Raw genomic sequence first — 27,757 nt, 5'->3', positions numbered from 1 at the left:
AATTATTTATAAATTTAATTTATCAAAAATAATTATTTTTAAACTTTTAATTCATTTTAATTTATGCTTCTTAGGAGCTGTATTGTCTATTAAAAATGCTTTCTACAAATGGGCAAATTAAAATTCTTATATAATCTTTAGCGCATTCGAATCGAATAAATACGCTTGACCTTATTCTATACAAAGAATTATAAGTGCACTACAGACTTTCAAACATCACATAAAAGAAAAGAAAGAGTGCCTGTAAACTTAGAAACTTAATAATAAATCTAAAAAAATCTGAAAAAGTTCAGATTTTATATTACGCCCAAATAGACGGTTTTTTTCATTTACAGATACATACACGTTTCGAAAGCATTTGGGCTGATGTCCCTTAGGCTAAAAATATTTAAAAGCAACGTAGCTTTAGAATTTCCGATAGACAGTCCCCGCGCTGGAGATATGTTCTGTTCCCTACAGTGTTGCCACTACTCGTTTTGAAATTATTGAGGTTTTAATAAAAAATTCGTTAAAGTTTTACAGAATATGAAACGGACAATAAAACAAATTCCAAGTTCGAGCTTAGAGGTGCCCATGTTCGGGTGGAGAACTATGTCATTCAAAATTTGACGATTCTAAGTACCGTTATTTGTCACAATGCGAGAAACATTCTTTCACGTTGATTCATTATTTAGTTTCTTTAAATATAATACAGGGAGGTAAAATTTGGTGACAAAATTTGAAAAGTGTTTCAGACTTTTATAATAATTCGATGGAAAATCTTGTTTTGAGGTGAACGCCCATTTGGGCTAAGAAAACTTTCGCTTACTTAAAAAAAAGTACGTTTTCTAGAAACATCTTAAAAACCTAGCAAATGAAAAATAGGCATAAATAATCTACTGGTAATTATCACAATATTATTTCTTTAGAAGAAACCTCCATTCCAATAAGAACACGTAGTCATATTAACATCACAATATCTGATGGATATTGAACCGATATCGGATGGTAACTGAGCCAAACACTCAACTACCGGCTCATCTTTGGAATATGGTAACAGGTAGTTTGGCGACATTTTGGTAAGGCGATAAAGGTTACTAGCTAGGACTTTAGCAATAATCTGAGAAGTACACAGTTCGAATCACAGATTATTTTGTCTCAGAGAAATGAGAGATCATGAGACATGTCATGTGACATTTCCGGAAAATTTCGATCGTGATTTTAGCTAATGAACCCTTTAAAACAATTTCGCTGCTAAAGTGCAGAATCGCCCACTTATTTGTTTGACGCTTTTTACAAGAGTAACTATGGTGTTTCGGCTTCCCTGCTCCGAGGAAACTTAATCTCACTGCAGGTCGACTCTCCCTTTGGGCACGTCGTGGAGGTTCAACCTCCACTATTACCCTCCGGGAGAGCCGCGCACCACCTGGATATGACACCAGGCAGCACCGGTCGTCTAATGCTCCTACCAGTCGCTCGGGCGAGCCCGTCGCAGCGGGACATTACCCAGCGACGCCGGGGGATAACCCCCGGGTTACTAGCACCACGCCGCGCTAGGACATGCCAGACACCGAGGCCAGCCAATAAGTGACTTTTCCCAGAGCCTTCAACCACCAAGTTCATAAATTTTATACCCCCGTGGCCGAGACTGCCTAGGTACAGATCCTAGCCAGTAGCTTCGCAGAATTCTCTACATCGACCCCCGGGGGGGGGGTTTACAAGAGTAAGAAGAATTGGACTTTTGTGAATTTTTTTTTTGACTTTTTAAGTGAAAATAGGTCGATGTGTACCTGGATAAAGTCAAGCGTGTGCGCAATGCCATTTTTGTGCAATTCTGAGGTGATTTTTAAGTGAAAATAGGTCGACGTGTACATGGATACTGCGTATGTGTAATTCTTAAAAACACGCGAAGCAGTGGGCGATTCTGCACTCCCAATTTCTCACCTAATCTTCGTCATGATTAAGCACTTTTGTTCCATAAAAGTTCTAGCATAAGCGTAATTCGGCTAGCAGATAGTTGGAAAAATGTTGAATAAAATATATATATATGCATACCTTTTCTTCGTGAAAACAAAATGGCGTCCCCCCCCGAAAAAAAAAAAAAAAAAAAAAATAGAAGATTCTGTAGCAGGGTTGGTTGCCAAAGTTTTGCCAAAAAATCGCCAAGTTACCATAATCCGAAGATTCACCCAACTACCTTGTAAACCTCCGAGGGCAACTCACATAAATGAGTCTTGACCGCATTTCTGAATGGAGAAAGGAAGGAGAAGACAAATAAAAGACCCGGAATTAGAAAGCTCCAACACAGCGGTACGGATAAGTTCGGTACACCTGGTGGTTCACACTGACTATTTATACTGACTGCCTGTCACTTCTCCATACAATCTCCCGCCCAGACAATTTCAATCCATTAATTGTCGAAATTAAGGGTCATTTAGAAAATTTGAGTTCATATTTAAATATTAAGTTACATTGGGTTAAAGCCCATATAGGCTTTATTGATAATGAGAGGGCCGACAGCCTGGCCAAGCAGGCGGTCTCAAATGTCATTGCAATGGATATTGAAGTAACAGGTTCGAAGAGAATTGCAATTCGAAGAATGAAAAAATTTTACGTTAACAAATGGAAAATACAGTGGTTTTCTTCACCTAAAAACAAAGGATTTATGGAACTAATTAAAACCACAAATAAAATTAAATTTATGAACAGTATTGATGTTAATCAGGTTTTAACTGGACATGGTAGGTTTCCGTTCTATTTCAACCGATTTAATCTGCAGAAAAATAAATTATGTAATAGTTGTCAGGTTGATGGTGATGCTAGGCATTTCGTGGTTGATTGTAGATTAACAGCCCCTATTAGACAGATTTTTAACATTACTGATTTTAATGTAAGTGTGATTAATTTTAAAGTTTTTAAATCATATTCTATTGCTCTAATGAAGTTTATGAATGAAAATAGGGCGCTAGTAGGAATCTTTTGTTAAAATTGAATTTTGTATTTATATGGGTTTTAGATATCTATAGAGTGAATTTGTGTTTATGGATTTTTTTGTTTGTTTGTTAGTCTGTAATATTGTGTTAGATGTGCTTATATAGTTCTGATTTAGTATTTTTGTTTGTTGTTTTGGGGGTGGCTGGGTTACTGGCTGCCCTCGTTTGTGGAGATACGGGGTCCCTTCTTTTGAGCTATGGGGACACTTGTGTCCAGGTGGGCTGAAGGGAGCCTCCAATTCTTACACCTGGTGGTTCCAAAAGCCACAGGTACGGATAAAATCGGATCAGGTGTAGATGTGGTGTTAGTACCGGAGAGCTCAGACTCGAGGTCCAATCAAAGTACACGCATCTTAGAAACGAAAACTTCGCCAAAGCGGGGGTCACTTCCTCAGACCGCAGAGGGAACTAGCTATCCATCCAGCCATAACATCATTTTGCTCATGCGCGAAATAGCAGTCGGTGTAAATTCCGCTTTAATACCATTTTGTGCCTGCTCGAGCCGGTGTCGAAGACCGAATTTCACGATTGGTCTAGAGCAAGGTTTCTTAAACTGTGGGTGGCGGGACCTGCAGCAGGAGGTCACCAAGCATTTTAGCACTTTTGATATTTCTTATTATAATACTTTTACAGTTACCAAATATTTTTACACAATGTATCTGAAAATAGATAAAGATAAGATCATACAGACAAAGAAAAAAAAACGTTTCGGCACATACTTTTTATAATATAAACATTCACTTTCCTTGCTTTGCAGTAACGCTGTCATTCCGCTTGTTACTTATTTAAAATTTTCACATTGTTCTATGACTTAAAATTAGAAATTAAAGCGAATGACCTAAAATTGCAATAGTATTTTACAGTACAAGTGAAAAAAATGACAGTTACAATGACGCCTGTGTCGGATTTGCGCAATACTTATGAGGGTTCCACAAAACGTTTTGTAAATATTATGGGATCCTGGGGATTGCGAAAAAAATCGCAATAATAAAAAGGGGTCACGACTGAAAAAAGTTTAAGAAACCCTTGGTCTAAGTTCAAAGCTCTGTGATACCATATTTTTCCCCGCCGTATCAACGTAAATCAAATCAGAGCAAGTGGATTAATTAATGGATTATTTATTTCGACTCACAAAATCTACGAAAATCTAAGTTATTCTGAAAAGTTTTGTTAAAGAACGAATACTACAAATTCTTTGAATTTGCACCGTGGTCCTCAATTTCATGTGGTGTATTTAACTATGGCAAAGCACACTAGGGCTATCAATAAGGGAAGGTTTTTAATGTATGGGTACAACATGAAGAATGAAAGAAAAAAATTAGACAGCTATTATAGATACACAGAGTAAAAGGGATAACGATCTTCGAGAAGAGTATATAATTTCAGCGCTGGTAAAAAGATGGCACCAAAAGACAAGAAGCAGGTAATTTTAAATGACAAATAAACAAAATAAACTTTACTGTTAGCTTTGAAGCAGGTGATATATATTAAACTATCTTAATTCACACACAGAATTAGTGACATAACAGATCAAACTCACAATATATTAACATAAAAAGAACTATACATATATACTTTTATAGATTTTTTTTTTTTTTAGAAAAGGCTCAAAAACACCATTCTAAAAACAAATTTCAAAGAACATCTTGGAAAAAAAAGTCATAAACCATAAAAGAAATATTTCATTTAGAATTTTAACGTAAGAACCGTTTCTATTTTTAAGTTCTTTACTTAGGTAGTCTTATCCATGAGAGAGGAATGCTTAGTCCAATGTACAAGAAATTATCCTGAAATATTATGCACTTTAATGAAATTATAGCAATATTTCACTCAGGGAAAGAACATATTGTCTGGCTGCCCGGGTTCGAGCCCAGCTTTAATACAGCAAGCCAACACACATCAAATGCCATTGAATGATACAGCATTTTGAAATGATGCAAAAAATTTAAATGCAATTTCGTGGAAGCACTATTTTAATTACCTACGTACTAAAATTTTGAACAAAAATTAAAGAAAAGTAAGATACTCTTTTTCTTTAGAAGGAAACATAGTCATATACTAATTTACATATGCTCAACGTATTGTACTATAAAACCTAAACAAAGGAATGAAATTTTGTCAGCTATGAGAGATGTCCAATAAAGAGAAATTCCGTAAATTGTAGAATAGAGCCTACGTCTGTAAACAGATGAACGGTAAAACATAATTCAAACACTTTACTTTTAGCACTGAAGCAGGTATTCTACATTAGACTGTTTTAATTCACATACAGGATTAGATATATAATAGCTCAAAATATTGTAAGAACCAAACACGCATCACATAAACATTAAAAAAAATCTATATACATTTATTAGTGTCACGAGGGTTTATTATGAAATATTATAAGGTCACTTTCAATGAAATGATAGAAATATTCACTCAGGGAAGGGACATTCTGTCTGGCTGCCTAGGTTACATCCCAGCTTTTGTTACAAAAGTTTCATAGAAGAATTTTAAAAATCCAGAAACGAAACTTATGAAAAAATTATTGAACATACCTGGTTTTATGATTTAGGCATTCTTATATACATAATAACTAAATCTTTAATTTGAGGGGGAGGAGAGAACTAAACTCAAGTCTTTGAATTAAAGGTATTATATATTCATTTTAAATCAAATTAATTTTGTGAAAATATTACACAAATATAAGGAATATACATTTTTACCATAAAGTAATGTACGTTTTGCCACTTTGAAAATCTCGAGAACTAAAGCGTGAAGTATAAGAAAACCGAAACAAACATTTGGAAAATCTCATCGAGCTTAAGTTAGTTTCTAAATTAGATGTTTTGAGTGTATTTAAAATTAGATAATACTAGTATTTAAGAAAAATGGTAAAAGATTGCAAATATGTTAAATAACAATTCTACTGATCTAGAAATGGAAGTAACTGATTTTCATCCTAATTAAGATCAAGAATATCACAAAAAGCCATTTGAATTGTCCTAGATCAGAAAAATCATGACCTGTTAAACTTCTAAAAAGATAAATTTCTGCTTTCGATCTACCAAAAGATGTAAAAGAGGATATTCAACAAGGAACTTGTTAAAAATAAATCTTCATATACAGGATAACATAGAAACATTCGAACGACTGCATGGATTTAGCCATAACATCGCATGTACCAGAGGGAAAGAAAAACTCGCAGAAGAAATGCAATGTACAAATTATAACATTCAAGCATTTCTAGTGGAAATAAAGTTAATATAAAACAAGAATTACCAGCCACAGATGCTTTTAGCTCTGCACTATTTCTCCATTCTTTTCATCCTCGTTCTTTTTCTTTCATGATATCATGTTCTCAATCCAAATGTGCACAGAAATGATGACAAATTAAACTAGAAGAGGTCAAGGGGGGAAAAGGTATCATTAGATTTTAACTACTTTGAAATTAAAGAATAATTATACACGAACAGAAATATATAATACTGTTTCTTGATATATAAAACTTCAAAGGTAGCCTTCTTTGTTTTCAATTTCAGCAACGCGCTACATTGTTAATAAATTCATGACTGCAGTCGATAGAAAAGCAAATGATTTTCCTAATACGACAGAAGTACAGTAAGCGAAGAGGGTTTTTAATGTATGGGTACATCATGAACAATGAAAGAAAATATTAGACAGTTATTACGGATACACAGAATAAAAGGGATAATGATCTTCGTAAAGAGTAAATAATTTCAGCGCTGGAAAAAAGATGGCAACAAAAGACAAGAAGCAGGTAATTTTAAATGACAAATAAACAAAGCAAACTTTACTGTTAGCTTTGAAGCAGCTGATATATATTAAACTATCTTAACTCACACACAGAATTAGTGACATAACAGATCAAACTTGCAATATATTAATATTAAAAGAGTTATACATATATACTTTTATAGATTTTTTTTTTTTTTTTTTTAGAAAGGGCTCAAAAACACCATTCTAAAAACAAATTTCAAAGAACATCTAGCGAAAAAAAGTCATAAACCATAAAAGAAATATTTCATTCAGAATTTTATTGTAAGAACCGTTTCTATTTTTAAGTTCTTTACTTAGGTAGTCTTATCCATGAGAGAGGAATTCTTAGTCCAATGTACAAGAAATTATCCTGAAATATTACGCCACTTTAATGAAATTATAGCAATATTTCACTCAGGGAAAGAACATATTGTCTGGCTGCCCGGGTTCAAGCCCAGCTTTAATACAGCAAGCCAACACACATCAAATGCCATTGAATGATACAGCATTTTGAAATGATGCAAAAAATTTAAATGCAATTTCGTGGAAGCACTATTTTAATTACCTACGTACTAAAATTTTGAACAAAAATTAAAGAAAAGTAAGATACTCTTTTTCTTTAGAAGGAAACATAGTCATATACTAATTTACATATGCTCAACGTATTGTACTATAAAACCTAAACAAAGGAATGAAATTTTGTCAGCTATGTGAGATGTCCAATAAAGAGAAATTCCGTAAATTGTAGAATAGAGCCTATGTCTGTAAACAGATGAACGGTAAAACATAATTCAAACACTTTACTTTTAGCACTGAAGCAGGTATTCTACATTAAACTGTCTTAATTCACATACAGGATTAGATATATAATAGCTCAAAATATTGTAAGAACCAAACACGCATCACATAAACATTAAAAAAAATCTATATACATTTATTAGTGTCACGAGGGTTTATTATGAAATATTATAAGGTCACTTTCAATGAAATGATAGAAATATTCACTCAGGGAAGGGACATTCTGTCTGGCTGCCTAGGTTACATCCCAGCTTTTGTTACAAAAGTTTCATAGAAGAATTTTAAAAATCCAGAAACGAAACTTATGAAAAAATTATTGAACATACCTGGTTTTATGATTTAGCCATTCTTATATACATAATAACTAAATCTTTAATTTGAGGGGGAGGAGAGAACTAAACTCAAGTCTTTGAATTAAAGGTATTATATATTCATTTTAAATCAAATTAATTTTGTGAAAATATTACACAAATATAAGGAATATACATTTTTACCATAATGTAATGTACGTTTTGCCACTTTGAAAATCTCGAGAACTAAAGCATGAAGTATAAGAAAACTGAAACAAACATTTGGAAAATCTCATCGAGCTTAAGTTAGTTTCTAAATTAGATGTTTTGAGTGTATTTAAAATTAGGCCAACTACTTCATTCACTTCAAACCCATTACATAATACTAGTATTTAAGAAAAATGGTAAAAGATTGCAAATATGTTAAATAACAATTCTACTGATCTAGAAATGGAAGTAACTGATTTTCATCCTAATTAAGATCAAGAATATCACAAAAAGCCATTTGAATTGTCCTAGATCAGAAAAATCATGACCTGTTAAACTTCTAAAAAGATAAATTTCTGCTTTTGATCTACCAAAAGATGTAAAAGAGGATATTCAACAAGGAACTTGTTAAAAATAAATGTTCACATACAGGATAACAAACAAACATTCGAACGACTGCATGGATTTAGCCATAACATCGCATGTACCAGAGGGAAAGAAAAACTCGCAGAAGAAATGCAGTGTACAAATTATAACTTTCAAGCATTTCTAGTGGAAATAAAGTTAATATAAAACAAGAATTACCAGCCACAGATGCTTTTAGCTCTGCACTATTTCTCCATTCTTTTCATCCTCGTTCTTTTTCTTTCATGATATCATGTTCTGCAATAGAAGAGTGCACAGAAATGATGACAAATTAAACTAGAAGAGGTCAAGGGGGGAAAAGGTATCATTAGATTTTAACTACTTTGAAATTAAAGAATAATTATACACGAACAGAAATATATAATATTGTTTCTTGATATATAAAACTTCAAAGGTAGCCTTCTTTGTTTTCAATTTCAGCAACGTGCTACATTGTTAATAAAATCATGACTGCAGTCGATAGAAAAGCAAATGATTTTCCTAATACGACAGAAGTACAGTAAGCGAAGGAGGTTTTTAATGTATGGGTACAACATGAACAATGAAAGAAAAAAATTAGACAGTTATTATGGATACACAGAGTAAAAGGGATAATGATCTTCGAGAATAGTATATAATTTCAGCGCTGGTAAAAAGATGGCACCAAAAGACAAGAAGCAGGTAATTTTAAATGACAAATAAACAAAATAAACTTTACTGTTAGCTTTGAAGCAGGTGATATATATTTAACTATCTTAACTCACACACAGAATTAGTGACATAACAGATCAAACTCACAATATATTAACATTAAAAGAACTATACATATATACTTTTATAGATTTTTTTTTTTTTTTAGAAAGGGCTCAAAAACACCATTCTAAAAACAAATTTCAAAGAACATCTTGGAAAAAAAAGTCATAAACCATAAAAGAAATATTTCATTCAGAATTTTAACGTAAGAACCGTTTCTATTTTTAAGTTCTTTACTTAGGTAGGCTTAACCATGAGAGAGGAATGCTTAGTCCAATGTACAAGAAATTATCCTGAAATATTACGCACTTTAATGAAATTATAGCAATATTTCACTCAGGGAAAGAACATATTGTCTGGCTGCCCGGGTTCGAGCCCAGCTTTAACACAGCAAGCCAACACACATCAAATGCCATTGAATGATACAGCATTTTGAAATGATGCAAAAAATTTAAATGCAATTTCGTGGAAGCACTATTGTAATTACCTACGTACTAAAATTTTGACCAAAAATTAAAGAAAAGTAAGATACTCTTTTTCTTTAGAAGGAAACATAGTCATATACTAATTTACATATGCTCAACGTATTGTACTATAAAACCTAAACATAGGAATGAAATTTTGTCAGCTATGTGAGATGTCCAATAAAGAGAAATTCCATAAATTGTAGAATACAGCCTACGTCTGTAAACAGATGAACGGTAAAACATAATTCAGATACTTTACTTTGAGCACTGAAGCAGGTATTCTACATTAGACTGTTTTAATTCACATACAGGATTAGATATATAATAGCTCAAAATATTGTAAGAACCAAACACGCATCACATAAACATTAAAAAAAATCTATATACATTTATTAGTGTCACGAGGGTTTATTATGAAATATTATAAGGTCACTTTCAATGAAATGATAGAAATATTCACTCAGGGAAGGGACATTCTGTCTGGCTGCCTAGGTTACATCCCAGCTTTGTTACAAAAGTTTCATAGAAGAATTTTAATAATCCAGAAGCGATACTTATGAAAAAATTATTGAACATACCTGGTTTTATGATTTAGCCATTCTTATATACATAATAACTAAATCTTTAATTTGAGGGGGAGGAGAGAACTAAACTCAAGTCTTTGAATTAAAGGTATTATATATTCATTTTAAATCAAATTAATTTTGTGAAAATATTACACAAATATAAGGAATATACATTTTTACCATAATGTAATGTACGTTTTGCCACTTTGAAAATCTCGAGAACTAAAGCGTGAAATATAAGAAAACTGAAACAAACATTTGGAAAATCTCATCGAGCTTAAGTTAGTTTCTAAATTAGATGTTTTGAGTGTATTTAAAATTAGGCCAACTACTTCATTCACTTCAAACCCATTACATAATACTAGTATTTAAGAAAAATGGTAAAAGATTGCAAATATGTTAAATAACAATTCTACTGATCCAGAAATGAAAGTAACTGATTTTTATCCTAATTAAGATCAAGAATATCACAAAAAGCCATTTGAATAGTCCTAAATCAGAAAAATCATGACCTGTTAAACTTTCAGAATGATAAATTTCTGCTTTCGAACTACTAAAAAGTGTGAAAGAGGATTTTCAACAACGAACTCTTTAAAAATCAATGTTCAGATACAGGATAACAAACAAACATCCGAACGACTGCATGGATTTAGCCATAACATCGCATGTATCAGAGGGAAAGAAAAACTCGCAGAAGAAATGCAGTGTACAAATTATAACATTCAAGCATTTCTAGTGGAAATAAAGTTAATATGAAACAAGAATTAGCAGCCACAGATGTCTTTTTGCTCTGCACTATTTCTCCATTCTTTTCATCTTCGTTCTTTTTCTTTCATGATATCATGTTCTGCAATCCAAGAGTGCACAAAAATGATGACAAATTACACTAGAAGAGGCCAAGGGGGGGGGAAAGGAATCATTAGATTTTAACTACTTTGAAATTAAAGAATAATTATACACAAACAGAAATATCTAATATTGTTTCTTAATATATAAAACTTCAAAAGTAGCCTTCTTTGTTTTAAATTCCAGCAATGTGCTACATTGTTACTAAAATCACGACTGCATTCGATAGAAAAGCAAATGATTTTCCTAATACGACAAAAGTAAAGGAAGCGAAGGGGGATTTTAATGTATGGGTACAACATGAACAATGAAAGAAAAAAAATTAGACAGTTATTACGGATACACAGAATAAAAGGGATAATAATCTTCGAGAAGAGTAAATAATTTCAGCGCTGGTAAAATTTGGCACCAAAAGACAAGAAGCAGGTAATTTTAAATGACAAATAAACAAAATAAATTTTACTGTTAGCTTTGAAGCAGGTGTTATATATTAAACAATCTTAAGTCACACACAGAATTAGTGACATAACAGATCAAAAAAGAGAAAGAATCAAACTCGCTGTATATTAATATTAAAAGAGCTATACATATATACATTTTTATAGATTTTTTTTTAGAAAGGGCTCAAAAACACCATTCTAAAAACAGATTTCGAAGAACATCTTGGAAACAAAAGTCATAAACCATAAAAGAAATATTTCATTCAGAATTTTAACGTAAGAACCGTTTCTATTTTTAAGTTCTTTACTTAGGTACTCTTATCCATGAGAGAGGAACGCTTAGTCCAATCTACAAGAAAATATCCTGAAATATTTCGGCACTTTAATGAAATTATAGCAATATTTCACTCAGGGAAAGAACATATTGTCTAGCTGCCCGGGTTCGAACCCAGCTTTAATACAGCAAGCCAAAAGACATCAAATGCCATTGAATGATACAGCATTTTGAAATGATGCAAAAAATTTAAATGCAATTTCCTGGAAGCACTATTGTAATTACCTACATACTAAAATTTTGAGCAAAAATTAAAGAAAACTAAGATACTCTTTTTCTTTAGAAGGAAACATAGTCATATACTAATTTACATATGCTCAACGTATTGTACTATAAAACCTAAACACAGGAATGAAATTTTGTCAGCTGTGTGAGATGTCCAATAAAGACAAATTCCGTAAATTGTAGAATAGAACCTAAGTCTGAAAACAGATGAACGGTAAAACATAATTCGAATAGTTTACTTTTAGCACTGAAGAAGGTATTCTACATTAAACTGTCTTAATTCACATACAGAATTAGTAATATAATAGCTCAAAATATTGTAAGAACAAAACACGCATTACATAAACATAAAAAAAAATCTATATACATTTATTAGTGTTACAAGGGTTTATTCTGAAATATTGTAAAGTCACTTTCAATCAAATGATAGAAATTTTCACTCAGGGAAGGGACATTCTGTCTGGCTGCCTAGGTTCCATCCCAACTTTTGTTACAAAAGTTTCATAGAAGAATTTTAAAAATCCAGAAACGAAACTTATGAAGAAATTATTGAACATACCTTGTTCTATGATTTAGCCATTCTTACAGACATAATAACTAAATCTTAATCTTGAGGGGGAGGAGAGAACTTAACTAAAGTCTTTGAATTAAAGGTATTATAAATTCATTTTAAATCAAATTAATTTTGTGAAAATATTACACAAATATAAGGAATATACATTTTTACCATAATGTAATGTACGTTTTGCCACTTTGAAAATCTCGAGAACTAAAGCGTGAAATATAAGAAAACTGAATCAAACATTTGGAAAATGTCATCGAGCTTAAGTTAGTTTCTAAATTAGATGATTTGAGTGTATTTAGAATTAGGCCAACTACTTCATTCACTTGAAACCCATTACATAATACTAGTATTTAAGAAAAATGGTAAAAGATTGCAAATATGTTAAATAACAATTCTACTGATCCAGAAATGAAAGTAATTGATTTTCATCCTAATTAAGATCAAGAATATCACAAAAAGCCATTTGAATAGTCCTAAATCAGAAAAATCATGACCTGTTAAACTTTCAGAATGATAAATTTCTGCTTTCGATCTACTAAAAAATGTGAAAGAGGATTTTCAACAACGAACTTGTTAAAAATCAATGTTCAGATACAGGATAACAAACAAACATCCGAACAACTGCATGGATTTAGCCATAACATCGCATGTATCAGAGGGAAAGAAAAACTCGCAGAAGAAATACAGTGTATAAATTATAACATTCAAGCATTTCTAGTGAAAATAAAGTTAATATGAAACAAGAATTACCAGCCACAGATGTCTTTTTGCTCTGCACTATTTCTCCATTCTTTTCATCTTCGTTTTTTTTCTTTCATGATATCATGTTCTGCAGTCCAAGAGTGCACAAAAATGATGACAAATTACACTAGAAGAGGCCAAGGGGGGGGAAAGGAATCATTAGATTTTAACTACTTTGAAATTAAAGAATAATTATACACAAACAGAAATATCTAATATTGTTTCTTAATATATAAAACTTCAAAAGTAGCCTTCTTTGTTTTAAATTCCAGCAATGTGCTACATTGTTACTAAAATCACGACTGCAGTCGATAGAAAAGCAAATGATTTTCCTAATACGACAAAAGTAAAGGAAGCGAAGGGGGATTTTAATGTAAGGGTATAGCATGAACAATGAAAGAAAAAAAAATTAGACAGTCATTACAGATACACAGAATAAAAGGGATAATGATCTTCGAGAAGAGTAAATAATTTCAGCGCTGGAAAAAAGTTGGCACCAAAAGACAAGAAGCAGGTAATTTTAAATGACAAATAAACAAAATAAAATTTACAGTTAGCTTTGAAGCAGGTGCTATATATAAAACAATCTTAATTCACACACAGAATTAGTGACATAACAGATCAAAAAAGAGTAAGAATCAAACTTGCAATATATTAACATTAAAATAGCTATACATAGATATATTTTTATAGATTTTTTTTTTTGAAAGGGCTTAAAAACACCATTCCAAAAACAGATTTCGAAGAACATCTTGGAAACAAAAGTCATTAACCATAAAAGAAATATTTCATTCAGAATTTCAACGTAAGAACCGTTTCTATTTTTAAGTTCTTTACTTAGGTACTCTTATCCATGAGAGAGGAACGCTTAGTCCAATCTACAAGAAAATATCCTGAAATATTTCGGCACTTTAATGAAATTATAGCAATATTTCACTCAGGGAAAGAACATATTGTCTAGCTGCCCGGGTTCGAACCCAGCTTTAATACAGCAAGCCAAAAGACATCAAATGCCATTGAATGATACAGCATTTTGAAATGATGCACAAAATTTAAATGCAATTTCCAGGAAGCACTATTGTAATTACCTACATACTAAAATTTTGAGCAAAAATTAAAGAAAACTAAGATACTCTTTTTCTTTAGAAGGAATCAAAGTCATATACTAATGTACGGATGCTCAATGTATTGTACTATAAAACCTAAAAATAGGAATGAAATTTTGTCAGCTATGTGAGATGTCCAATAAAGAGAAATTCCGTAAATTGTAGAATAGAACCTACCTCTGAAAACAGACGAACGGTAAAACATAATTCGAATACTTTACTTTTAGCACTGAAGAAGGTATTCTACATTAAACTGCCTTAATTCACATACAGAATTAGTAATATAACAGCTAAAAATATTGTAAGAACAAAACACTCATTACATAAACATTAAAAAAAATCTATATACATTTATTAGTGTTACGAGGGTTTATTCTGAAGTAATATAAGGTCACTTTCAATGAAATCATAGAAACTTTCACTCAGGGAAGGGATATTCTGTCTGGCTGCCTAGGTTGCATCCCAGCTTTTGTTACAAAAGTTTCATAGAAGAATTTTAAAAATCCAGAAACGAAACTTATGAAGAAATTATTGAACATACCTTGTTCTATGATTTAGCCATTCTTACAGACATAATAACTAAATCTTAAACTTGAGGGGGAGGAGAGAACTCAACTAAAGTCTTTGAATTAAAGGTATTATAAATTCATTTTAAATCAAATTAATTTTCTGAAAATATTACACAAATATAAGGAATATACATTTTTACCATAATGTAATGTACGTTTTGCCACTTTGAAAATTTCGAGAACTAAAGCGTGAAATATAAGAAAACTGAAACAAACATTTGGAAAATCTCATCGAGCTTAAGTTAGTTTCTAAATTGGATGTTTTGAGTGTATTTAAAATTAGGCCAACTACTTCATTCACTTCAATCCAATTACGTAATACTAGTATTTAAGAAAAATGGTAAAAGATTCCAAATATGTTAAATAACAATTCTACTGATCCAGAAATGAAAGTAACTGATTTTCATCCTAATTAAGATCAAGAATATCACAAAAAGCCATTTGAATAGTCCAAAATCAGAAAAATCATGACCTGTTAAACTTTCAGAATGATAAATTTCTGCTTTCCAACTAGTAAAAAATGTGAAAGAGGATTTTCAACAACGAACTCGTTAAAAATCAATGTTCAGATACAGGATAACAAACAAACATCCGAACAACTGCATGGATTTAGCCATAACTTCGCATGTATCAGAGGGAAAGAAAAACTCGCAGAAGAAATGCAGTGTACAAATTATAACATTGAAGCATTTCTAGTGGAAATAAAGTTAATATAAAACAAGAATTACCAGCCACAGATGTCTTTTTGCTCTGCACTATTTCTCCATTCTTTTCATCTTCGTTCTTTTTCTTTCATGATATCATGTTCTGCAGTCCAAGAGTGCACAAAAATGATGACAAATTACACTAGAAGAGGCCAAGGGGGGGAAAAAGGAATCATTAGATTTTAACTACTTTGAAATTAAAGAATAATTATACACAAACAGAAATATCTAATATTGTTTCTTAATATATAAAACTTCAAAAGTAGCCTTCTTTGTTTTAAATTCCAGCAATGTGCTACATTGTTACTAAAACCATGACTGCAGTGGATAGGAAAGCAAATGATTTTCCTAATACGACAGAAGTACAGTAAGTGAAGGGGGATTTTAATGTAAGGGTATAACATGAACAATGAAAGAAGAAAAAATTAGACAGTCATTACAGATACACAGAATAAAAGGGATAATGATCTTCGAGAAGAGTAAATAATTTCACCGCTGGAAAAAAGTTGGCACCAAAAGACAAGAAGCAGGTAATTTTAAATGACAAATAAACAAAATAAAATTTACAGTTAGCTTTGAAGCAGGTGCTATATATAAAACAATCTTAATTCACACACAGAATTAGTGACATAACAGATCAAAAAAGAGTAAGAATCAAACTTGCAATATATTAACATTAAAATAGCTATACATAGATATATTTTTATAGATTTTTTTTTTTGAAAGGGCTTAAAAACACCATTCCAAAAACAGATTTCGAAGAACATCTTGGAAACAAAAGTCATTAACCATAAAAGAAATATTTCATTCAGAATTTTAACGTAAGAACCGTTTCTATTTTTAAGTTCTTTACTTTGGTACTCTTATCCATGAGAGAGGAACGCTTAGTCCAATCTACAAGAAAATATCCTGAAATATTTCGGCACTTTAATGAAATTATAGCAATATTTCACTCAGGGAAAGAACCCAGCTTTAATACAGCAAGCCAAAAGACATCAAATGCCATTGAATGATACAGCATTTTGAAATGATGCAAAAAATTTAAATGCAATTTCCTGGAAGCACTATTGTAATTACCTACATACTAAAATTATGAGCAAAAATTAAAGAAAACTAAGATACTCTTTTTCTTTAGAAGGAATCAAAGTCATATACTAATGTACGGATGCTCAATGTATTGTACTATAAAACCTGAAAATAGGAATGAAATTTTGTCAGCTATGTGAGATGTCCAATAAAGAGAAATTCCGTAAATTGTAGAATAGAACCTACGTCTGAAAACAGATGAACGGTAAAACATAATTCGAATACTTTACTTTTAGCACTGAAGAAGGTATTCTACATTAAACTGCCTTAATTCACATACAGAATTAGTAATATAACAGCTCAAAATATTGTAAGAACAAAACACGCATTACATAAACATTAAAAACAATCTATATACATTTATTAGTGTTACGAGGGTTTATTCTGAAATATTATAAGGTCACTTTCAATGAAATGATAGAAATTTTCACTCAGGGAAGGGACATTCTGTCTGGCTGCCTAGGTTCTCTCGCAAATTTTGTTACAAAAGTTTCATAGAAGAATTTTTAAAATCCAGAAACGAAACTTATGAAGAAATTATTGAACATACCTTGTTCTATGATTTAGCCATTCTTACAGACATAATAACTAAATATTAATCTTGAGGGGGAGGAGAGAACTTAACTAAAGTCTTTGAATTAAAGCTATTATAAATTCATTTTAAATCAAATTAATTTTGTGAAAATATTACACAAATATAAGGAATATACATTTTTACCATAATGTAATGTACGTTTTGCCACTTTGAAAATCTCGAGAACTAAAGCGTGAAATATAAGAAAACTGAAACAAACATTTGGAAAATCTCATCGAGCTTAAGTTAGTTTCTAAATTAGATGTTTTGAGTGTATTTAAAATTAGGCCAACTACTTCATTCACTTCAAACCCATTACATAATACTAGTATTTAAGAAAAATGGTAAAAGATTGCAAATATGTTAAATAACAATTCTACTGATCCAGAAATGAAAGTAACTGATTTTCATCCTAATTAAGATCAAGAATATCACAAAAAGCCATTTGAATAGTCCTAAATCAGAAAAATCATGACCTGTTAAACTTTCAGAATGATAAATTTCTGCTTTCGAACTACTAAAAAGTGTGAAAGAGGATTTTCAACAACGAACTCTTTAAAAATCAATGTTCAGATACAGGATAACAAACAAACATCCGAACAACTGCATGGATTTAGCCATAACATCGCATGTATCAGAGGGAAAGAAAAACTCGCAGAAGAAATGCAGTGTACAAATTATAACATTCAAGCATTTCTAGTGGAAATAAAGTTAATATGAAACAAGAATTAGCAGCCACAGATGTCTTTTTGCTCTGCACTATTTCTCCATTCTTTTCATCTTCGTTCTTTTTCTTTCATGATATCATGTTCTGCAATCCAAGAGTGCACAAAAATGATGACAAATTACACTAGAAGAGGCCAAGGGGGGGGGGAAAGGAATCATTAGATTTTAACTACTTTGAAATTAAAGAATAATTATACACAAACAGAAATATCTAATATTGTTTCTTAATATATAAAACTTCAAAAGTAGCCTTCTTTGTTTTAAATTCCAGCAATGTGCTACATTGTTACTAAAATCACGACTGCAGTCGATAGAAAAGCAAATGATTTTCCTAATACGACAAAAGTAAAGGAAGCGAAGGGGGATTTTAATGTATGGGTACAACATGAACAATGAAAGAAAAAAAATTAGACAGTTATTACGGATACACAGAATAAAAGGGATAATAATCTTCGAGAAGAGTAAATAATTTCAGCGCTGGTAAAATTTGGCACCAAAAGACAAGAAGCAGGTAATTTTAAATGACAAATAAACAAAATAAATTTTACTGTTAGCTTTGAAGCAGGTGTTATATATTAAACAATCTTAAGTCACACACAGAATTAGTGACATAACAGATCAAAAAAGAGAAAGAATCAAACTCGCTGTATATTAATATTAAAAGAGCTATACATATATACATTTTTATAGATTTTTTTTTAGAAAGGGCTCAAAAACACCATTCTAAAAACAGATTTCGAAGAACATCTTGGAAACAAAAGTCATAAACCATAAAAGAAATATTTCATTCAGAATTTTAACGTAAGAACCGTTTCTATTTTTAAGTTCTTTACTTAGGTACTCTTATCCATGAGAGAGGAACGCTTAGTCCAATCTACAAGAAAATATCCTGAAATATTTCGGCACTTTAATGAAATTATAGCAATATTTCACTCAGGGAAAGAACATATTGTCTAGCTGCCCGGGTTCGAACCCAGCTTTAATACAGCAAGCCAAAAGACATCAAATGCCATTGAATGATACAGCATTTTGAAATGATGCAAAAAATTTAAATGCAATTTCCTGGAAGCACTATTGTAATTACCTACATACTAAAATTTTGAGCAAAAATTAAAGAAAACTAAGATACTCTTTTTCTTTAGAAGGAAACATAGTCATATACTAATTTACATATGCTCAACGTATTGTACTATAAAACCTAAACACAGGAATGAAATTTTGTCAGCTGTGTGAGATGTCCAATAAAGACAAATTCCGTAAATTGTAGAATAGAACCTAAGTCTGAAAACAGATGAACGGTAAAACATAATTCGAATAGTTTACTTTTAGCACTGAAGAAGGTATTCTACATTAAACTGTCTTAATTCACATACAGAATTAGTAATATAATAGCTCAAAATATTGTAAGAACAAAACACGCATTACATAAACATAAAAAAAAATCTATATACATTTATTAGTGTTACAAGGGTTTATTCTGAAATATTGTAAAGTCACTTTCAATCAAATGATAGAAATTTTCACTCAGGGAAGGGACATTCTGTCTGGCTGCCTAGGTTCCATCCCAACTTTTGTTACAAAAGTTTCATAGAAGAATTTTAAAAATCCAGAAACGAAACTTATGAAGAAATTATTGAACATACCTTGTTCTATGATTTAGCCATTCTTACAGACATAATAACTAAATCTTAATCTTGAGGGGGAGGAGAGAACTTAACTAAAGTCTTTGAATTAAAGGTATTATAAATTCATTTTAAATCAAATTAATTTTGTGAAAATATTACACAAATATAAGGAATATACATTTTTACCATAATGTAATGTACGTTTTGCCACTTTGAAAATCTCGAGAACTAAAGCGTGAAATATAAGAAAACTGAATCAAACATTTGGAAAATGTCATCGAGCTTAAGTTAGTTTCTAAATTAGATGATTTGAGTGTATTTAGAATTAGGCCAACTACTTCATTCACTTGAAACCCATTACATAATACTAGTATTTAAGAAAAATGGTAAAAGATTGCAAATATGTTAAATAACAATTCTACTGATCCAGAAATGAAAGTAATTGATTTTCATCCTAATTAAGATCAAGAATATCACAAAAAGCCATTTGAATAGTCCTAAATCAGAAAAATCATGACCTGTTAAACTTTCAGAATGATAAATTTCTGCTTTCGATCTACTAAAAAATGTGAAAGAGGATTTTCAACAACGAACTTGTTAAAAATCAATGTTCAGATACAGGATAACAAACAAACATCCGAACAACTGCATGGATTTAGCCATAACATCGCATGTATCAGAGGGAAAGAAAAACTCGCAGAAGAAATACAGTGTATAAATTATAACATTCAAGCATTTCTAGTGAAAATAAAGTTAATATGAAACAAGAATTACCAGCCACAGATGTCTTTTTGCTCTGCACTATTTCTCCATTCTTTTCATCTTCGTTTTTTTTCTTTCATGATATCATGTTCTGCAGTCCAAGAGTGCACAAAAATGATGACAAATTACACTAGAAGAGGCCAAGGGGGGGGAAAGGAATCATTAGATTTTAACTACTTTGAAATTAAAGAATAATTATACACAAACAGAAATATCTAATATTGTTTCTTAATATATAAAACTTCAAAAGTAGCCTTCTTTGTTTTAAATTCCAGCAATGTGCTACATTGTTACTAAAATCACGACTGCAGTCGATAGAAAAGCAAATGATTTTCCTAATACGACAAAAGTAAAGGAAGCGAAGGGGGATTTTAATGTAAGGGTATAGCATGAACAATGAAAGAAAAAAAAATTAGACAGTCATTACAGATACACAGAATAAAAGGGATAATGATCTTCGAGAAGAGTAAATAATTTCAGCGCTGGAAAAAAGTTGGCACCAAAAGACAAGAAGCAGGTAATTTTAAATGACAAATAAACAAAATAAAATTTACAGTTAGCTTTGAAGCAGGTGCTATATATAAAACAATCTTAATTCACACACAGAATTAGTGACATAACAGATCAAAAAAGAGTAAGAATCAAACTTGCAATATATTAACATTAAAATAGCTATACATAGATATATTTTTATAGATTTTTTTTTTTGAAAGGGCTTAAAAACACCATTCCAAAAACAGATTTCGAAGAACATCTTGGAAACAAAAGTCATTAACCATAAAAGAAATATTTCATTCAGAATTTCAACGTAAGAACCGTTTCTATTTTTAAGTTCTTTACTTAGGTACTCTTATCCATGAGAGAGGAACGCTTAGTCCAATCTACAAGAAAATATCCTGAAATATTTCGGCACTTTAATGAAATTATAGCAATATTTCACTCAGGGAAAGAACATATTGTCTAGCTGCCCGGGTTCGAACCCAGCTTTAATACAGCAAGCCAACACACATCAAATGCCATTGAATGATACAGCATTTTGAAATGATGCAAAAAATTTAAATGCAATTTCGTGGAAGCACTATTGTAATTACCTACGTACTAAAATTTTGACCAAAAATTAAAGAAAAGTAAGATACTCTTTTTCTTTAGAAGGAAACATAGTCATATACTAATTTACATATGCTCAACGTATTGTACTATAAAACCTAAACATAGGAATGAAATTTTGTCAGCTATGTGAGATGTCCAATAAAGAGAAATTCCATAAATTGTAGAATACAGCCTACGTCTGTAAACAGATGAACGGTAAAACATAATTCAGATACTTTACTTTGAGCACTGAAGCAGGTATTCTACATTAGACTGTTTTAATTCACATACAGGATTAGATATATAATAGCTCAAAATATTGTAAGAACCAAACACGCATCACATAAACATTAAAAAAAATCTATATACATTTATTAGTGTCACGAGGGTTTATTATGAAATATTATAAGGTCACTTTCAATGAAATGATAGAAATATTCACTCAGGGAAGGGACATTCTGTCTGGCTGCCTAGGTTACATCCCAGCTTTGTTACAAAAGTTTCATAGAAGAATTTTAATAATCCAGAAGCGATACTTATGAAAAAATTATTGAACATACCTGGTTTTATGATTTAGCCATTCTTATATACATAATAACTAAATCTTTAATTTGAGGGGGAGGAGAGAACTTAACTCAAGTCTTTGAATTAAAGGTATTATATATTCATTTTAAATCAAATTAATTTTGTGAAAATATTACACAAATATAAGGAATATACATTTTTACCATAATGTAATGTACGTTTTGCCACTTTGAAAATCTCGAGAACTAAAGCGTGAAATATAAGAAAACTGAAACAAACATTTGGAAAATCTCATCGAGCTTAAGTTAGTTTCTAAATTAGATGTTTTGAGTGTATTTAAAATTAGGCCAACTACTTCATTCACTTCAAACCCATTACATAATACTAGTATTTAAGAAAAATGGTAAAAGATTGCAAATATGTTAAATAACAATTCTACTGATCCAGAAATGAAAGTAACTGATTTTTATCCTAATTAAGATCAAGAATATCACAAAAAGCCATTTGAATAGTCCTAAATCAGAAAAATCATGACCTGTTAAACTTTCAGAATGATAAATTTCTGCTTTCGAACTACTAAAAAGTGTGAAAGAGGATTTTCAACAACGAACTCTTTAAAAATCAATGTTCAGATACAGGATAACAAACAAACATCCGAACGACTGCATGGATTTAGCCATAACATCGCATGTATCAGAGGGAAAGAAAAACTCGCAGAAGAAATGCAGTGTACAAATTATAACATTCAAGCATTTCTAGTGGAAATAAAGTTAATATGAAACAAGAATTAGCAGCCACAGATGTCTTTTTGCTCTGCACTATTTCTCCATTCTTTTCATCTTCGTTCTTTTTCTTTCATGATATCATGTTCTGCAATCCAAGAGTGCACAAAAATGATGACAAATTACACTAGAAGAGGCCAAGGGGGGGGGGAAAGGAATCATTAGATTTTAACTACTTTGAAATTAAAGAATAATTATACACAAACAGAAATATCTAATATTGTTTCTTAATATATAAAACTTCAAAAGTAGCCTTCTTTGTTTTAAATTCCAGCAATGTGCTACATTGTTACTAAAATCACGACTGCATTCGATAGAAAAGCAAATGATTTTCCTAATACGACAAAAGTAAAGGAAGCGAAGGGGGATTTTAATGTATGGGTACAACATGAACAATGAAAGAAAAAAAATTAGACAGTTATTACGGATACACAGAATAAAAGGGATAATAATCTTCGAGAAGAGTAAATAATTTCAGCGCTGGTAAAATTTGGCACCAAAAGACAAGAAGCAGGTAATTTTAAATGACAAATAAACAAAATAAATTTTACTGTTAGCTTTGAAGCAGGTGTTATATATTAAACAATCTTAAGTCACACACAGAATTAGTGACATAACAGATCAAAAAAGAGAAAGAATCAAACTCGCTGTATATTAATATTAAAAGAGCTATACATATATACATTTTTATAGATTTTTTTTTAGAAAGGGCTCAAAAACACCATTCTAAAAACAGATTTCGAAGAACATCTTGGAAACAAAAGTCATAAACCATAAAAGAAATATTTCATTCAGAATTTTAACGTAAGAACCGTTTCTATTTTTAAGTTCTTTACTTAGGTACTCTTATCCATGAGAGAGGAACGCTTAGTCCAATCTACAAGAAAATATCCTGAAATATTTCGGCACTTTAATGAAATTATAGCAATATTTCACTCAGGGAAAGAACATATTGTCTAGCTGCCCGGGTTCGAACCCAGCTTTAATACAGCAAGCCAAAAGACATCAAATGCCATTGAATGATACAGCATTTTGAAATGATGCAAAAAATTTAAATGCAATTTCCTGGAAGCACTATTGTAATTACCTACATACTAAAATTTTGAGCAAAAATTAAAGAAAACTAAGATACTCTTTTTCTTTAGAAGGAAACATAGTCATATACTAATTTACATATGCTCAACGTATTGTACTATAAAACCTAAACACAGGAATGAAATTTTGTCAGCTGTGTGAGATGTCCAATAAAGACAAATTCCGTAAATTGTAGAATAGAACCTAAGTCTGAAAACAGATGAACGGTAAAACATAATTCGAATAGTTTACTTTTAGCACTGAAGAAGGTATTCTACATTAAACTGTCTTAATTCACATACAGAATTAGTAATATAATAGCTCAAAATATTGTAAGAACAAAACACGCATTACATAAACATAAAAAAAAATCTATATACATTTATTAGTGTTACAAGGGTTTATTCTGAAATATTGTAAAGTCACTTTCAATCAAATGATAGAAATTTTCACTCAGGGAAGGGACATTCTGTCTGGCTGCCTAGGTTCCATCCCAACTTTTGTTACAAAAGTTTCATAGAAGAATTTTAAAAATCCAGAAACGAAACTTATGAAGAAATTATTGAACATACCTTGTTCTATGATTTAGCCATTCTTACAGACATAATAACTAAATCTTAATCTTGAGGGGGAGGAGAGAACTTAACTAAAGTCTTTGAATTAAAGGTATTATAAATTCATTTTAAATCAAATTAATTTTGTGAAAATATTACACAAATATAAGGAATATACATTTTTACCATAATGTAATGTACGTTTTGCCACTTTGAAAATCTCGAGAACTAAAGCGTGAAATATAAGAAAACTGAATCAAACATTTGGAAAATGTCATCGAGCTTAAGTTAGTTTCTAAATTGGATGTTTTGAGTGTATTTAAAATTAGGCCAACTACTTCATTCACTTCAATCCAATTACGTAATACTAGTATTTAAGAAAAATGGTAAAAGATTCCAAATATGTTAAATAACAATTCTACTGATCCAGAAATGAAAGTAACTGATTTTCATCCTAATTAAGATCAAGAATATCACAAAAAGCCATTTGAATAGTCCAAAATCAGAAAAATCATGACCTGTTAAACTTTCAGAATGATAAATTTCTGCTTTCCAACTAGTAAAAAATGTGAAAGAGGATTTTCAACAACGAACTCGTTAAAAATCAATGTTCAGATACAGGATAACAAACAAACATCCGAACAACTGCATGGATTTAGCCATAACTTCGCATGTATCAGAGGGAAAGAAAAACTCGCAGAAGAAATGCAGTGTACAAATTATAACATTGAAGCATTTCTAGTGGAAATAAAGTTAATATAAAACAAGAATTACCAGCCACAGATGTCTTTTTGCTCTGCACTATTTCTCCATTCTTTTCATCTTCGTTCTTTTTCTTTCATGATATCATGTTCTGCAGTCCAAGAGTGCACAAAAATGATGACAAATTACACTAGAAGAGGCCAAGGGGGGGAAAAAGGAATCATTAGATTTTAACTACTTTGAAATTAAAGAATAATTATACACAAACAGAAATATCTAATATTGTTTCTTAATATATAAAACTTCAAAAGTAGCCTTCTTTGTTTTAAATTCCAGCAATGTGCTACATTGTTACTAAAACCATGACTGCAGTGGATAGGAAAGCAAATGATTTTCCTAATACGACAGAAGTACAGTAAGTGAAGGGGGATTTTAATGTAAGGGTATAACATGAACAATGAAAGAAGAAAAAATTAGACAGTCATTACAGATACACAGAAAAAAAGGGATAATGATCTTCGAGAAGAGTAAATAATTTCAGCGCTGGAAAAAAGTTGGCACCAAAAGACAAGAAGCAGGTAATTTTAAATGACAAATAAACAAAATAAAATTTACAGTTAGCTTTGAAGCAGGTGCTATATATAAAACAATCTTAATTCACACACAGAATTAGTGACATAACAGATCAAAAAAGAGTAAGAATCAAACTTGCAATATATTAACATTAAAATAGCTATACATAGATATATTTTTATAGATTTTTTTTTTTGAAAGGGCTTAAAAACACCATTCCAAAAACAGATTTCGAAGAACATCTTGGAAACAAAAGTCATTAACCATAAAAGAAATATTTCATTCAGAATTTTAACGTAAGAACCGTTTCTATTTTTAAGTTCTTTACTTTGGTACTCTTATCCATGAGAGAGGAACGCTTAGTCCAATCTACAAGAAAATATCCTGAAATATTTCGGCACTTTAATGAAATTATAGCAATATTTCACTCAGGGAAAGAACCCAGCTTTAATACAGCAAGCCAAAAGACATCAAATGCCATTGAATGATACAGCATTTTGAAATGATGCAAAAAATTTAAATGCAATTTCCTGGAAGCACTATTGTAATTACCTACATACTAAAATTATGAGCAAAAATTAAAGAAAACTAAGATACTCTTTTTCTTTAGAAGGAATCAAAGTCATATACTAATGTACGGATGCTCAATGTATTGTACTATAAAACCTGAAAATAGGAATGAAATTTTGTCAGCTATGTGAGATGTCCAATAAAGAGAAATTCCGTAAATTGTAGAATAGAACCTACGTCTGAAAACAGACGAACGGTAAAACATAATTCGAATACTTTACTTTTAGCACTGAAGAAGGTATTCTACATTAAACTGCCTTAATTCACATACAGAATTAGTAATATAACAGCTCAAAATATTGTAAGAACAAAACACGCATTACATAAACATTAAAAACAATCTATATACATTTATTAGTGTTACGAGGGTTTATTCTGAAATATTATAAGGTCACTTTCAATGAAATGATAGAAATTTTCACTCAGGGAAGGGACATTCTGTCTGGCTGCCTAGGTTCTCTCGCAAATTTTGTTACAAAAGTTTCATAGAAGAATTTTTAAAATCCAGAAACGAAACTTATGAAGAAATTATTGAACATACCTTGTTCTATGATTTAGCCATTCTTACAGACATAATAACTAAATATTAATCTTGAGGGGGAGGAGAGAACTTAACTAAAGTCTTTGAATTAAAGCTATTATAAATTCATTTTAAATCAAATTAATTTTGTGAAAATATTACACAAATATAAGGAATATACATTTTTACCATAATGTAATGTACGTTTTGCCACTTTGAAAATCTCGAGAACTAAAGCGTGAAATATAAGAAAACTGAAACAAACATTTGGAAAATCTCATCGAGCTTAAGTTAGTTTCTAAATTAGATGTTTTGAGTGTATTTAAAATTAGGCCAACTACTTCATTCACTTCAAACCCATTACATAATACTAGTATTTAAGAAAAATGGTAAAAGATTGCAAATATGTTAAATAACAATTCTACTGATCCAGAAATGAAAGTAACTGATTTTCATCCTAATTAAGATCAAGAATATCACAAAAAGCCATTTGAATAGTCCTAAATCAGAAAAATCATGACCTGTTAAACTTTCAGAATGATAAATTTCTGCTTTCGAACTACTAAAAAGTGTGAAAGAGGATTTTCAACAACGAACTCTTTAAAAATCAATGTTCAGATACAGGATAACAAACAAACATCCGAACAACTGCATGGATTTAGCCATAACATCGCATGTATCAGAGGGAAAGAAAAACTCGCAGAAGAAATGCAGTGTACAAATTATAACATTCAAGCATTTCTAGTGGAAATAAAGTTAATATGAAACAAGAATTAGCAGCCACAGATGTCTTTTTGCTCTGCACTATTTCTCCATTCTTTTCATCTTCGTTCTTTTTCTTTCAT

At 30.9% G+C, this 27,757-nt stretch overlaps 1 long non-coding RNA gene across 1 annotated transcript in view; it reads right to left on the bottom strand.

The window, feature by feature from the left end:
* Positions 1-27,757, bottom strand: part of LOC146993065 (uncharacterized) — a 58,568-nt gene that overhangs the window by 16,203 nt on the left and 14,608 nt on the right. The window contains exons 5-10 of the long non-coding RNA XR_015038594.1: positions 25,322-25,439; positions 20,536-20,653; positions 15,775-15,892; positions 13,381-13,498; positions 8,615-8,731; positions 6,237-6,352 (exon numbers count right to left, since the gene is read on the bottom strand). This is a non-coding gene — a long non-coding RNA (uncharacterized LOC146993065). The remainder of the gene's footprint in view (positions 1-6,236; positions 6,353-8,614; positions 8,732-13,380; positions 13,499-15,774; positions 15,893-20,535; positions 20,654-25,321; positions 25,440-27,757) is intronic.

The sequence above is a fragment of the Stegodyphus dumicola genome, chromosome X1 (genome assembly GCF_044657685.1).
Source record: "Stegodyphus dumicola isolate Sdum_Otavi_A_Nest chromosome X1, ASM4465768v1".
Taxonomy (NCBI): Eukaryota; Metazoa; Arthropoda; class Arachnida; order Araneae; family Eresidae; genus Stegodyphus; species Stegodyphus dumicola.
This window is presented reverse-complemented; position numbering and strand designations above follow the sequence as displayed.